This window comes from Gambusia affinis, linkage group LG09 (assembly GCF_019740435.1).
Source record: "Gambusia affinis linkage group LG09, SWU_Gaff_1.0, whole genome shotgun sequence".
Classification (NCBI taxonomy): domain Eukaryota; kingdom Metazoa; phylum Chordata; class Actinopteri; order Cyprinodontiformes; family Poeciliidae; genus Gambusia; species Gambusia affinis.
Genome location: NC_057876.1, coordinates 24,652,796 through 24,667,356, shown reverse-complemented (window position 1 = coordinate 24,667,356; position 14,561 = coordinate 24,652,796).

The following is a 14,561-nucleotide window of genomic DNA, read 5'->3' as shown; positions in this document are numbered from 1 at the left end:
TTCTGTGACTCTCCTTGTGTCCAAGATTAAAGTACTGAAATTCCTCAATGATTATAGCTCTCATTTTTAGTGCAACTCAAACAGAATTGGATCCACTGCAGTTTGCTCACATTGCAGGAAGAAGTGGTGAGGAGGTCACTGGCAGTCTTTAATGTAGTCCTCCTGTAACGAATTTTATGTGATTGCTTTTTAGTAACAACTTCACAGCATGTAAAAGTATCATGCATGACATTTTAATATGCCCAACTTCACAATTTTAACCTCAAATTAAAATGTTGGCTTGCTAATTTTTAAGGTTTATTTCAGTTTGAGTCTCCAGAGTATCAAACTTTTTTGATTCTGTAAACATTTTTCTTTTCTCAGAAAATTAGAGCATTGCGTAAAACCAAGCAAAATCATTTGTGTTCAAAAATGAGCCCATGTACTGTCTGACATATACAATCTATACTTTCTCTGAGGTAATTTTGCATAAATTACTGACTGGCTAAAAGGTGATTAGCCTATGGCTGTGCTGAACTGTTAATAAAGCCAAAGTTACTTTAATGGCAGCATTCCTTTGTCTCCATAGTTGGTCTTGTCCATTTTAAAAATCAGGCATATGTTTTTTCTAGGGGATAGATTAGATTGATCTGCTGGTCAATGAGTCACATTAAAATAAAGTGTAAAGAGGTACTAAGTCATGCTGGAAAAGGAAATTGACATTTCCAGAAAGCTGTTTTGTATAGAAAAGTGTTAAGTGCTGTAAAATGCTTTGTTGAATGGCTTCTCTGGCTTTAGATTTTACAAAACATAATGAACAACAAGCATCTTTAGCAATGAACCTTTGAGACAGTAACACAACATTTCTGTAAAAAGAAAATCCATAAAAAATTTATTTTTTCTGAGAAAATGAGTTTGTGTTTTCATTAGCTGTAAGCCAGGATCTTTAAACTACAAAGAAAATCTACAAACATTATGAATGAATCCACACAATGTGAGTTTCTTTTTTGTTTTACTTAAACACTGAATTTACTTTCTCATGAAGTTCTTATTTATTAAAATGTAGTTGTGGATGCAAATAAGTTGGATTGTATATGTGAATGTAATGTAATAATTCATTAATGAGTGTAAGATGTGAAGAAGTAATATTTAGTAACTGAGCAGATTTCACTGCTTTAGGTTAGAAATAATCAAACAGTTAAACAGCAAGTCACCAAGGAGGAGTGGACCTTGTTCACAGACTAACAATAAATAATTTCATTTACAAATAGTTTGCATGTTTGTGTCCAGAAAACAGAGGCAACAAGCGGTTGTCAGTCATTTACATCATTTAAACAGGTCAGCAGACAAATAGCACCTCATTAATCCATTACATAGCTTTACATAGCATTTGCTGGATTTAAATAACGTTCACATTTTGGGGTCTTGTGGTTACATTTTCCCAAAATAGTGGCAGAGTGTGGGGATCAATGGGTTCACCTGTAAACATTGTGCCACCCTGCTTCATTTTGTAATGTCCCATGTCTGAGGTAATTACACGATACACGTCTGGTTCCATGCCAGCCCAGATTCTTGTCATTTTTCCTAACAACTCAGCTTTTTGCAAATCGAACAATTTACATCCCCATCACTGGTCTGAATGTTGGCCAAACTTCTTCCAAATTGAATCATTCCTTCCAGGTGCTTAACTTGATGCTTGGCAGCTTTTCTTCAGTGGGTATATTTGGCATCACTGCTTTGCAAGTTGAGCCATCAGCTTGTTACTGTTTGGGAATTTTAATAGAGAAAAAAAGATAACGGCATTGATCCTTATCCCTTCTGCAGTTTCTCATTTTTCTAATGATTCTAAATCTTCTTAATGACTGGTTATATTCATATTTAAACCTTTTATAACTATTAAAAAAATAGTTACACTGAGAAGCTAAGCGAGTTTCAATTTGCTGATACATTTTTATGGTAAAACGTGAAAAAAGATGACTTTTCCTAAATGCACACTGTCAGAGCAGCAGAGCTGCAATGCTGTTGGCCTTTCTGATTTCTCCCACCTGGTTGCCAAAATATATTAATCTGCATGACCAAGAGATCTGAGGACATTTGTTTTATTTAAATTGGTCCCAGCCCTTTGATTTACATGCTGTAAATTTTCATGTTTCTGTTGATAAATTGTTTGCTGAGGACTTACCTCTTAGACAGAATCGAAATATCTTTGCTCAGATTCAGATTAATTCCAGAGACAAACAGCATGCATGGCTTTTATTTCAAATACCTTAAAAAGGTTGAAGTTCAAATGCCAACAGATGATGAAGTGTGATAATTTAAAGGTTAGTGTGGTTGTACGTGAAAGAGGGGAGGATGATGATCTTCTACTCCTGCAGACAGACTATAGTTACTGACGTGTGTCATTTTCTTTTTATATTCTCACTTTTTGACTTCACTGTCAGAGGAACCTTAGGCATGAACTAGCCGTGACCCCTGTTAGCGTCCGCTCGCTTTCAGTCAGGTACAGTGTGCAGCAGATTAACATACACAGGGTATTACAGGTGCTTAAAATGGGCATCATATATATTCCTGAGTGTATGTGACGCATGGTCAGACGGCGTCCCAACTCGTCAATATATGACGAGTCGGGTGTGAGAATGTGTTGGATCAATATACACATAGTTATTTATTACAGTATGCTGTATGCATTTCTATTCAGTTGTGCTTTCTAGAAAGGTGGTAAGATCTGACTGAGGTGTGATGGGCACAAATGTATAATAACATTCCTGGTATTTGTAAGATATTTTGAAAACCATGATGTTTGTTCCCTTTCACAGACATTTGCTAATTTGTGATGGTTTATCACATACAATCCTAATAACATTGTGCTGCTTTGACAGCATTTTTTCTTAATAGTTTATGGTTGTGTTAATGGCATTGTAAATTATTTGTAATTGCAATAAGTTCAAAGGCTTTTATTTTGAAGTATTACTGTGTTGTCTGCCACGGACTTCCTGTTTGGTAATTTCTGGTTTTCTCCGTGAGCTGCAGCAAGCATGGCTGAATGTTTTTTGTCTTCAGCATTTAATCCTGTGCCATCCGCAACAAATTAGGTTGAAGCAGTGCTGTAAGTTCTATTTTCTGTTAACATACATGTTGTTTAAGATGTATTGTATATTATTTTATAAAGATGCTTATGTTTAGTTATGGTGGGGGGATATTCTTGTTTAAGTGGATTGCATGTAACTTCAGGGATTATGTATGTACTGTAGGTTTCTTTGGACACAACTAAATTTGTATTGTTTGTGTGTTTATTCTGTTTACAGTTTTCACCCAGCTTATGATACCTGGAAGACATCAGTAAATGTTCAAACTTACTTCACGTCTCCCTCTCATCAATTTGCTGTGGTTGACCTCGGTGTTTAGTCAAGAGTTGTTACACTTTGATGAGAACACTACAGTGAAAAAGCAAGATTCAAGGTTTGAAGTGGAAGATGGCATCCAGCAACACGTCATCTTTGTCCTCCAGTACGAAGACGTCTAAATCTTCAGCCAGTGCAGCTCGTGCTAGAGCCAAAGCGGAGGCTGCCAAGGTAAGAGCCTCATATGCAAGCCATGAAGCTAAACTCAAACTGGAGAAGGCTGTCAAAGAGGCAGAAAAAGCTAAAAGAGATGCTCAAAGTCAACTGGAAACTGTACAAATTGACACAGAGCTGGAAATGTTAAAGTTTCAAAAAGAGGCTGCTGCAGCAGCAGTTGAAGCTCAAGTCTTAGAACAGGCTGAGGCTGTCCAGGTTTTGGATGAAACGGGGATGTCTGATTCGGACAAAGTGAAAATTAAACGCACTAGCGATTATGTTCAGTCTCAAATTGAACTAAAGAATTCAGTTCAAGCTTCTCCGCAGCATGTTGACTCACATGCTGATGACCTTCCAAAAGTGTCACACAGTATAAAAACAGAGAAATCTGAACACGTTGAACCTCGTGAACCAGTGTTTCTTTCCAAACCTCATCTAAAAGCTTACAGCGAAAAAGACAGCCAGCCTTTTTATCCTAATTATGTCCCATTGGCTGCCAGGTCTGGAGAACCAGTAAACAGGTTATTGACATCAGAGCCGTTAGCAGAGTTTTTGGCCAGACGCGACCTGGTCAGTTCAGGTCTTTACCAATTTGATGATAAGCCTGAAAATTATCGAGCCTGGTACTCTTCGTTTAACAGTGCTGTTAGTGAGGTTCGTCTCACAGCAACTCAGGAATTGGACCTTATGACTAAATGGCTTGGAAAAGAGTCAAGTGAACAAGTTAAGCGGCTACGTGCAGTTCATATTGGAGATCCACAAGCAGCTTTGAACAAAGCATGGGAGAGACTTCGTGAATGTTATGCTGCTCCAGAGATCATTGAAAGATCTCTGTTTCAAAGACTGGAAAGCTTCCCTAAAATCTCAGCTAAGGATAACGTCAGGTTACGAGACCTTGGGGATCTACTGATGGAAATCCAAGGAGCCAAAGAGGATGGATATCTCACTGGACTTGCATATTTGGATACTTCACGTGGAATCAGCCCAATTATTGAAAAACTTCCATTTGCACTACAAGAGAAATGGATCTCTGCGGGCTCGTGGTATAAAGAACAAAACCAAGGCCGATTCCCTCCTTTTAGCTATTTTTCTGATTTTGTGTGCCATGAAGCAAAAAAGAGAAATGACCCAAGTTTCATGAATCAAGGAAACACAGTCACGTTTGTCAAATCAGAGAGAGGAATGAGTAAAAGTTTTAACTCACACAAACCAGTTTTGGTTTCAAAAACTGATGTCTTAACCAATGATGATCTTAGCAAGACTTGTCCATTACACAATAAACCACATCCTCTCAGGAAGTGCAGGGTTTTCAGGAATAAATCATTCAGTGACAGAATGGCCTTTCTGAAGGAGAAAGGAATTTGTTTTAAGTGTTGCTCCTCTGTCTCACATTTTGCACGAGATTGCAAAGTCGTCTTAAAATGTTATGAGTGCAACAGTGTAAATCATGATACAGTCATGCATCCTGAGCCATCCAACAAGTCAGCCAAAGTTCCTTCACCCCAGCAGGACAATGGCGGGGAGGGTGATGGTCAAGTTAGTGAAGATATTGTTTCGAACAGTTGTACAGAAGTTTGTGGTCCAAGTGCATTGGGGAGATCATGTTCAAAAATCTGCCTTGCAAAGGTTTATCCCAGTCATTCCAGGCACATGGCAATCAAAACTTATGTCATCTTGGATGACCAGAGTAATCGTTCCTTAGCTAGACCAGAGTTTTTTGAACAATTTAAAGTAAAGAGCAAACCCTTCAAATATCACCTTCGAACGTGCTCAGGCATGATTGAAACATCTGGAAAAAGGGCAGAAGGATTTCAGGTTGAATCAATGGATGGGAAGGTTCAGATCTCACTCCCGCCACTCATCGAATGTCCAGAGATTCCAAATAACCGATCTGAAATTCCAACACCAAGCGCAGTACAACAACAGCCTCATCTTTGTCACATGGCAGATCAAATTCCAGAACTGGATCCAGATGCAGAAATCCTACTTTTGCTTGGAAGGGATGTTTTAAGAGCACACAAGGTTAGGCAGCAGGTTAACGGACCACACAACGCCCCTTTCGCCCAACGTTTAGATTTAGGTTGGGTTGTGATAGGAGAAGTGTGCCTTGGGGATGTTCATAAGCCAGTGATAAGCACATACAAGACAAATGTGCTGGAAAGACATCGCCATTCCATTTTTCCACCCTGTACAAGCCTTATTCATGTTAAAGAAAGCGATGAAACTCTTAGCAGATTCACCGAGCCAGAAAAGATGCTTGGCAGCCAAGTATTTGTCCAAACAGAGAATGACAACAAGCCTGGTCCATCTCTAGAAGATACAGTGTTCCTGCATATAATGGATAAGAACGTTTACAAAGGCGAAAGCAACAACTGGGTTGCCCCACTCCCATTCAGGGAACCACGACAACGGCTACCTAATAATAAAGAGCAGGCAGTCAAACGGTTTGTATCTCTGCAGCGAACCCTTGAACGGAAACCTGAGATGCAAAACCAGTACGTGACCTTCATGGAGAAAATATTCACCAATGGACATGCAGAGTTAGCTCCACCATTGAAAGAAGGAGAAGAGTGTTGGTACCTCCCTACATTCGGCGTTTATCTGGCAACATCAGGGTGGTTTTTGACTCCAGTGCCCAGTACTTGGGAATCTCCCTCAATGATGTACTTCTCTCAGGGCCTGATCTTAACAATTCTCTTCTTGGAGTACTGTTACGTTTTAGGAAGGAAAAGATTGCAATAATAGCGGACATCCAACAAATGTTTTATTGTTTCCAAGTGCGTGAAGACCACCGCAATTTTCTGCGTTTCTTATGGCACAAAGACAATGACGTCAACAAGGAAGTAGTGGAATATAGAATGAAGGTCCACGTTTTTGGCAACAAGCCATCTCCTGCTGTGGCTATCTACGGGCTTCGGAGAGCCATCAGAGAGGGAGCACAGAGGTTTGGTGCTGATACCATCGAGTTTGTAGAAAGGCATTTTTATGTGGATGATGGTTTAATGTCAGTACCATCTGAGGCTGATGCAATAGACCTCCTGCAACGGACAAAAAAATCACTGGCTGAGTCAAACATCCGCCTACACAAGTTTGTGTCTAACAGTCAGTTAGTCACAGAAGCTTTTCCTCCAGAGGACTGTGCTCCAATGACCAAGGATCTCGATCTTGAACAAGAGGCTACACCCACTCAGCGCAGCTTGGGTCTTCTTTGGGAGATTACGACTGACATGTTCACTTTCTCAGCATCAACTACAAGCAAGCCGTTCACTCGTAGGGGAGTTCTCTCTACTGTTAACAGCATTTTTGACCCCTTGGGGTTACTGGCCCCTGTCACCATCTATGGAAGGGTTCTTCTCAGGGAACTAGCAACTGAAACGAATGAATGGGATAGTCCACTACCAGAAGAAAAGCGTAAAAAATGGGAATCCTGGAAGGATTCACTTCAAGACCTCAAGCAACTTCATGTTCCCCGGCTGTACACGCAGACCTCACTCAGTACAGCTGTAAATACTGAATTGCATGTGTTCTCGGATGCATCAAATAAGGCCATTGGGGCTGTAGCTTATCTGAGAGCAGTTCAAGAAGAAGGACAAACTGAGGTGGGTTTTGTTATGGCCAAGGCTAAGCTTGCCCCTCAGTCTGAACCTACAATCCCCAGGCTTGAACTTTGTGCTGCGGTTTTGGCAGTAGAAATGGCAGATCTCATTCAAGAAGAGTTGGATGTGAAAATAGATGACGTCAAGTTCTATACCGACAGTAAAGTGGTCCTTGGCTACATATGCAATGAGTCGAGGCGATTCTATGTCTATGTCCACAATAGAGTGATGCGTATTCACCAATCCTCAAGGCCAACTCAGTGGAACTATGTGTGCACAGACGAGAACCCAGCTGACCATGCGTCACGATCTGTGCCCCCATCCCAGCTAGCACAGACTTTGTGGTTCACTGGACCCACTTTTCTCTATCAATCACCTGAAGGCAAACATTGTACAAATCAGAGGTTTGAACTGATTGAACCAGAAAAAGACAGTGAAATCAGACCACAAGTTCAGACCTGTTCTACTGTTATAGAAAAAGCTACTCTTTCTACAGATCGCTTCAAACGGTTTTCATCTTTTAGCTCCCTGTTGAGAGGAGTTGCATATTTGATCCACGTGGCAAAATCCTTCAAGCGTTCCAACCACAAGACTCAGTGTGTAGGTTGGCATAAATGCAACTTATCCCGCTCTGTTGAAGAAATAGCTCAAGCTAAAAAAGCCATCCTAAAAGCAGTGCAAACAGCAGCTTTTGCAAAAGAAAGGTCAGCTCTACTGGCTAAGAAAACTGTGTCGGGAAATAGCACTCTGCAGAAGCTCAGACCAATCTTGGAAGACGAGCTGATTTGTGTTGGAGGCAGGCTGAAGTACTCTGAACTGACACCTGCAGAAAGGAATCCTGTAGTCCTACCTAAAGATGATCATGTCTCTCCTTCTAACAAGACATTACCATGAGCAGGTTCAACACCAAGGTCGTCATCTGACTGAAGGAGCCATAAGAGCAGGTGGCTTGTGGTTATTAGGAGGCAAGTCTCTGGTAAAATCACTTATCCATAAGTGTATAACTTGTCGAACTACGAGGGAAAATGGAAGAACAACAAATGGCAGATTTGCCACCGGAGCGACTTAAAGTATGTCCTCCTTTTACCTGTGTGGGCGTGGATGTTTTTGGGCCCTGGTCTGTGACAGCAAGGCGAACTAGAGGGGGGCACTCAGAGTCAAAACGATGGGCAATGCTTTTCAGCTGCATGACTTCAAGAGCAGTTCACATTGAACTAATAGAATCTCTGGACACATCTAGTTGCATTAATGCTTTGAGACGGTTTTTTGCATTGAGAGGACCAGCCAAACAGCTCAGATCTGATTGTGGCACAAACTTTATTGGGGCTTGCAAGGAGTTACAGATGGACACAAGAATGCAGAAGTACCTCACTGATCAGGAATGTGTCTGGGAATTCAACCCGCCTCATGCCTCTCACATGGGGGGTTCATGGGAGCGGATGATTGGCATGGCAAGGAGGATTTTGGATGCTATGCTACTCCGGCAAAACATCTCTTTGACTCATGAAGTCCTGTGTACTCTAATGTCGGAAGTTACTGCCATTATCAATGCTCGTCCCTTAATGCCTGTGTCTACAGATCCAGGAAATCCTTTCATCTTGTCACCTGCAATGCTTCTTACCCAAAAGGTTGGATTGACTTCACGTCTCCCTCTCATCAATTTGCTGTGGTTGACCTCGGTGTTTAGTCAAGAGTTGTTACACTTTGATGAGAACACTACAAACATAGATACAAGATTGAGCTATTTAAAGAGCATACATAACATGACAAAGTCCAAGGGGTGTGAATACTTTTTCAGGCTACCATATTCCACTGCCTTAAATAATAAAAAAATAAGAGTATTCTGAGTAAGTAATTCATGTATGTTTTTCTTTGTCTTAAAACCTAAAAATAGAAATAAAACCACAAATTTTCTATAGTAAATATTCAAGTTGTCTTTTCACAAAGGCCATGTAACATTTGGAGCTCTAAAAGAGTTTTATTTTGCTGGACTGAAGGCAAAAATTACTCTTTGGTTTGCAAAGTTTTCTGACGACTGATCCAAACACAGAGATATTTCCAATTTTCCGCACACACATTGAGAAAAACTAAAAAGCTGAGTTCTGTTATTCCACAAGGAATTAAAATCATTGTAAATTCAGTCAGATAAAACATTTTGAAGACTTAAATTTCTGACTTCAAGTATCATCTGACCTCAGTTGTGGAAACTACTGCCAATTAAAATAAAGTTATACATTTCAAGATATTACCTTCAACCCCACTTTGATTGAAGCAAAACACCAACTTTTGTCAAGAAATAACTAAAAAAGGAGTATATTTTATAAAACTCCTATCAATCATTGGGTTAGAGTTAAAAACAAATTACTTTCATAACATAATAACATTTTGATGCATACAAACCCTTCCAAAAGTCAATTGTAATGCTGCTAGCAGACAGTGTTATCGGCCTGATAACACTCCATCACTTGTTCCCTATTTGACGCAATCAGAAGAGAGTTTGTTTTGAAAAATTGGAAGGAATATTTGGAGAATATTTGGGGGAAAAGAAGGTTGATCAGTGAAGAAAACAACAGACACCGTAGAGACAACAAACAAACCTGGCTATAATTTTAACTGAGAATTGGCTGCATCTCCCTTCAATCCAGTTTTCATCATTTTTTAACAATATACATGAATGTTGGATTCAAATATGCTGTAATTTGTGAGTCATTTGAGTTTTAAATTAGATTCCAGACAGCTGCAGCAATTATGTACACTTGCCTCCCAGCTACTCAGTTCAAAGGTGTAAGTTAAAACAGAGACTTATGACTCTTGTTGTAAAGTCTCTAATTTCATGAAAACATAGGCACATATTGTCATGCAGCCCTGCCAAGCTTTATTACATCTGTGTCTGCTTGATGTCCCTGGAAAGCACGGCAGATCATTCGTATCCCGCACGGCTGATGTGGTCCTGCTGGTTTGTGTGTGTTTTAATGTTCATTATAATTACAGAGAAAGGTTATCATGAGTGTGTTGCAGTGCATGTCAAACTGTGGGTATGTGTGTGAAGGGTATTTGATGTGACATCAAACAGCTTCAATTATTTCAGCACCTCAGGTATCGTCCTCGTTATCCACTTACAACAAGCACTGTATGTGGGTGTGTGTGTGTATGTGTGTGTGTTCAGGGGGTTGAGTTAACAATGTCACTTCTATTACAGAGATAAGAGATAACCATCCCTGAGAGTTATTTTTTTAAAAGGAAAATGTGAGCTTATTCATGCAAAAAGTGACCAAAAGCTCTTAAGACTTTTTTTCTTTTGAAGAACTTTATTAAAGTCATTAGCAGCATAAAACTTTGTCTTAATTAGCTTTTAACCAGTCACAATATTTATTTGGAAACATATCTTTATTAAACTTTTTTTAAATATAAATTTATTCAGCTCACATATAAAGAACCCTTGTAGCAATTCATTATATTCAGTGTATATGATTTTATTTATTTATTTTATATAACTCATTAAAGATAATTTGAAGGAGTACTGCCCATGAATTGACAGGCTAGTTTCAGGAAGCACTATTTTTATGAGGTAACTTCTAATCTTGTACTTTCTGAAAGTAACAGTTCAGAGTTATGGGGATCCAAACAAACAAACTTTTTGACTGGAAAGCTTCATTCTGTGAAATGAAACCTGTAGGTTTTGTTAACCTGTAAGTTCAAGGACTGGATTTGACTACGGAGGTGGCAGATCTTGTCATGTTAGCTTTGCTGTTGTCCCATTGTTGTTTTTATTTATTTATGACAGAAGGATTTGACAGCAGTTTTTAACGTGTTTAAATCTTGAGTAATTGTTTTATAACCTAACTCTGCTTAAATTTTTATTTACTTGTTGACTTCTGATGATAGTCGTTTGCATTGCATTTCATTTTGGAGTATTAAATGACTTACATATGCACACCACACGTTTTTAGATTTCCATATCCATAAACTTTAAAATATCATAAATTTTTTTCTTCCCTGAAAAATTATGTGCTTCTTTACCTTAATATATCATATGCAATCCTAATAAAATACATAAAAGTTTGCTAAAGTAATTTGAAAAGTTCCAGGAATATAAATACTTTTGCACAGCACTTTATCACATTTCACAGAGGGCATTCCACGGAGAGTTATAGAATATTTTTACTGGTAGTCAGTGTTAACTTTAATTTTGTGCAGAAGTTAATTGAACTGGGAATCAGTTCAGTGGTATATCCACCTGTGCTGCTGGTCTGCATGTTTGCTGTAGTAGGATTTTTGTTTGTGAAAGAAGATGTTGCCAAGTGAAACAGTTTCTAGACAACAATGGAAGCCCACAGCACAGAGGAATTATATCAGGCCTTTCCACTAAACAAGAAAATAATGGCTTCCTCCACTGAGACCCCAGACCTGGAATGCTTCATCCTCCCCGGTGTGCAAGGTAAATATGGCAGCCCATTGTGGACCAGAGCTGGTTGAGATCTCCCATCTGTTAATGGAAATGACTTCAGCTTCCATTTATTTGTGTAGAAAATAAGACAGCATAAAATTGAGACACTAATCCTTAAATACAGGAACCACTTTTTATTAATATTCAAGAATCGACTGTTTATTTTTTTCTTATGTTTTTGGCTGCCATATAATTCTAAAATTGATTTAAACAATCGGACTGCAGCACAAACGCTCAGCTTTCAAAGGACATATAAGGAAAATACATTTTTTGATCACTTACATGTTGACAGAATTAGTTAAAAGTTAAGATTTTGATAGTATGTAATGCACTGTAGTCCAGTCCTGGTCTACTGCTGTATAGAAATGTGGACAATATTTACCAGACATGCATGTTTTTATTAATGAAGCTACAGAAACAAGAAGAAATGCAGGCTTGAGTGTAAACTGATTTGAGAGTGCTATATACATCCACAACCATAATTTATTGATATCATTTTTAATTGAAAGCAATTAGGATATTCTGAACTGACCGGGTAAATCACCTAACCCCAAACTGATCAAATAGGCTTGGCTGAGCATCACAAAGGACAAAACCGACTCTTTGATGTTAATGCAATACAGACTTCAAAGGATTTTTAATAAAGAATTAAAAATTTAAATTTGATCTAAAGTTGTGTTAATTACATCTATTGTATTTAAGCTCATAGAATACAGTGCTTGGCAAAAATATTTATTTCTTTGTGTTTTCAGTAAGTCATGAATTAACCTTGGAGAAGGTGAAAGTACAAGGGAGTTTTAAGCACAAATTGCTTGTAATGTTCGCTGCTCTCTGCAATCTCCAGGAGCATTAAAGCACATTTCAGCTTGATTATCAGCACCACACTCACTGCCTCACCTTAGATTTATTCTCATCCCTTCATTTCCAGCAACAGCAAGGAGTTGTTTTCAAAGAAAGCTCTCTGTACACTTCTTCCTCAGAACCAAACAGCAGGCAGGCGAATTTAGAGAGGAACAGGTGTGTTTTTCAGCTGACAAGCCAGGTGTTTTCTGTGGGCAACTGTAACAGAGAGAAAATAACGAAAGGGTTACACAACAAAATAAAGCTTAAAAGTGAATAAATATCATACATTTCTTAGATAGACGACTCAGGAGGAATGGTGATCTGTTATGACTGCCGGAAAAAGGGTTGCCCTCCAAAAATATGGGCTTGATTTTTTTCAGGCAAAGGAAAATGTGAAATGAATATTATGATAAGTGAGGTTTACAATCTAATTTCTGATTAAAGACAAACCACCATATGGTCCGTATAACTTGAAAAGGGGATGGGAATTAGATACTGCCACAGATGGAGGAGCTTTAGAATCTCTCAGTCTGAATGAAGATCAGGAGGCAGAATGGGAAATGATCTAGAGAGGGAAATCTACAACCCCTTACCTGTCATAGTAAACAGTGAACAAAGACTGAACGAATGTGAATGAAATGTTAATGAGCTCAAAGGCCAAATGGGCCCTTGAAGAGCTTAATGCTTCTTCATCACTTTAAAAGTCAGTGGGTATAGCTGGCGTTCATCATCTGGTAGGGAGGCCTAATGCCTGGATGGCTTCCAAAGGAAATGTTTTAGACGTGGTGGTGCCTCCACCAGGAAGAGAAATCAGTCCTGGGTTTGTTAGGGAGAGCACATTTCATTCGTGGATTAGATCTTCCTTGGCTTCTGCTCAGGTGAGCTAGAGGAGGTAGTTGTGAAGAGCGATTGCTGCCACCTTGGAGGATGAGGCTGAGGATGAGGCTGGGACCCACCATGCTCTGTAAAATATTATGAAGAATGGGGAAAAAATGTTGTTTCCCGGCCAAAACGTGATACTGGACAGGTATGTATAAACTTGCTGGACTGGTTTAATTTAGTAAGGCCACGTACAGACATCAGCAACACATTCTCTTTGTTTACTCACCGCTAAAACCATCTTTCACCACCGTGGGAAGAGAAGAGCTTTGGGTTATTTCACAATACATGGTAGGAAAAAAAATGTTTTGAACTGTGGACAAATCCACCATCTTTAATCAGTTTACTTTCACAACACTCATAATGTTTTCTATGTTGCAGATAAGCAGGCACGCATCCAGCCATTACAAACATTGCATAATCATCTGTGGAGAAAAATGCATTCAGCATGAGGCTAAAACGCATCTTTTTGTGTTAGAAAAGTGTCTTGAAGTGATAAAAGAAATCAATACTAAAATCAATACTGTGTTTTTTTTCTTCTTCACTTCCTGAAGAAGTCAGATAGATATCTGCTATTAATATTATTAGCAGGTGCAAAGAAAGCTGTAACTTGCAGGTGGCTTGACGTGGAACCACCATCATGTTTGGACTGGAGGGACATAATTGAGGAAATTCACCCAATGGAGAGACGGACTTTTTCATTAAGACTTGCCACTTTTAAACACAATAAATACTGGATGAAGTGGAACATTCATCGAGCTTGACACCAACTGTATAATTAATGTAATTACCTCTTTTTTCCCCGTTGATTATTACTCAACAGCTCTTGATGCTAGATGCTCTGTAATTTTTGTTAGAGGGGGTTTGACTGTTCAATGTATATATGTTTCTAAAACTGCTAAAATGACAAAAATAAAGATAGAAAAAAGGAAGGTGTCTGGAAATTACATTTCTGGCCAAAAAGTCAGGATATGGTCAATCATAATTTATTTGTGTTTTATAGTTTGAGAAATGTTTGGTTATTTTGGTTAAAAATCAAATGTTTAGGATATAGTATGGTTCACATTGTCCTTTTTTTGGTACAAAGCCTTTTTTAGACAGCAGAAAGGTAAATAGTCTGAACTCATATAACACTTTTCCATTAATTTTTGACCACTAAAAACACTTTCCTCTAGAGTCACATTCACACACCTACATGCATATTGATTGGCTGCTTGTTAAGTGCCTTGTCCTGGCACATTTGACAACAGGAAGCTGAAA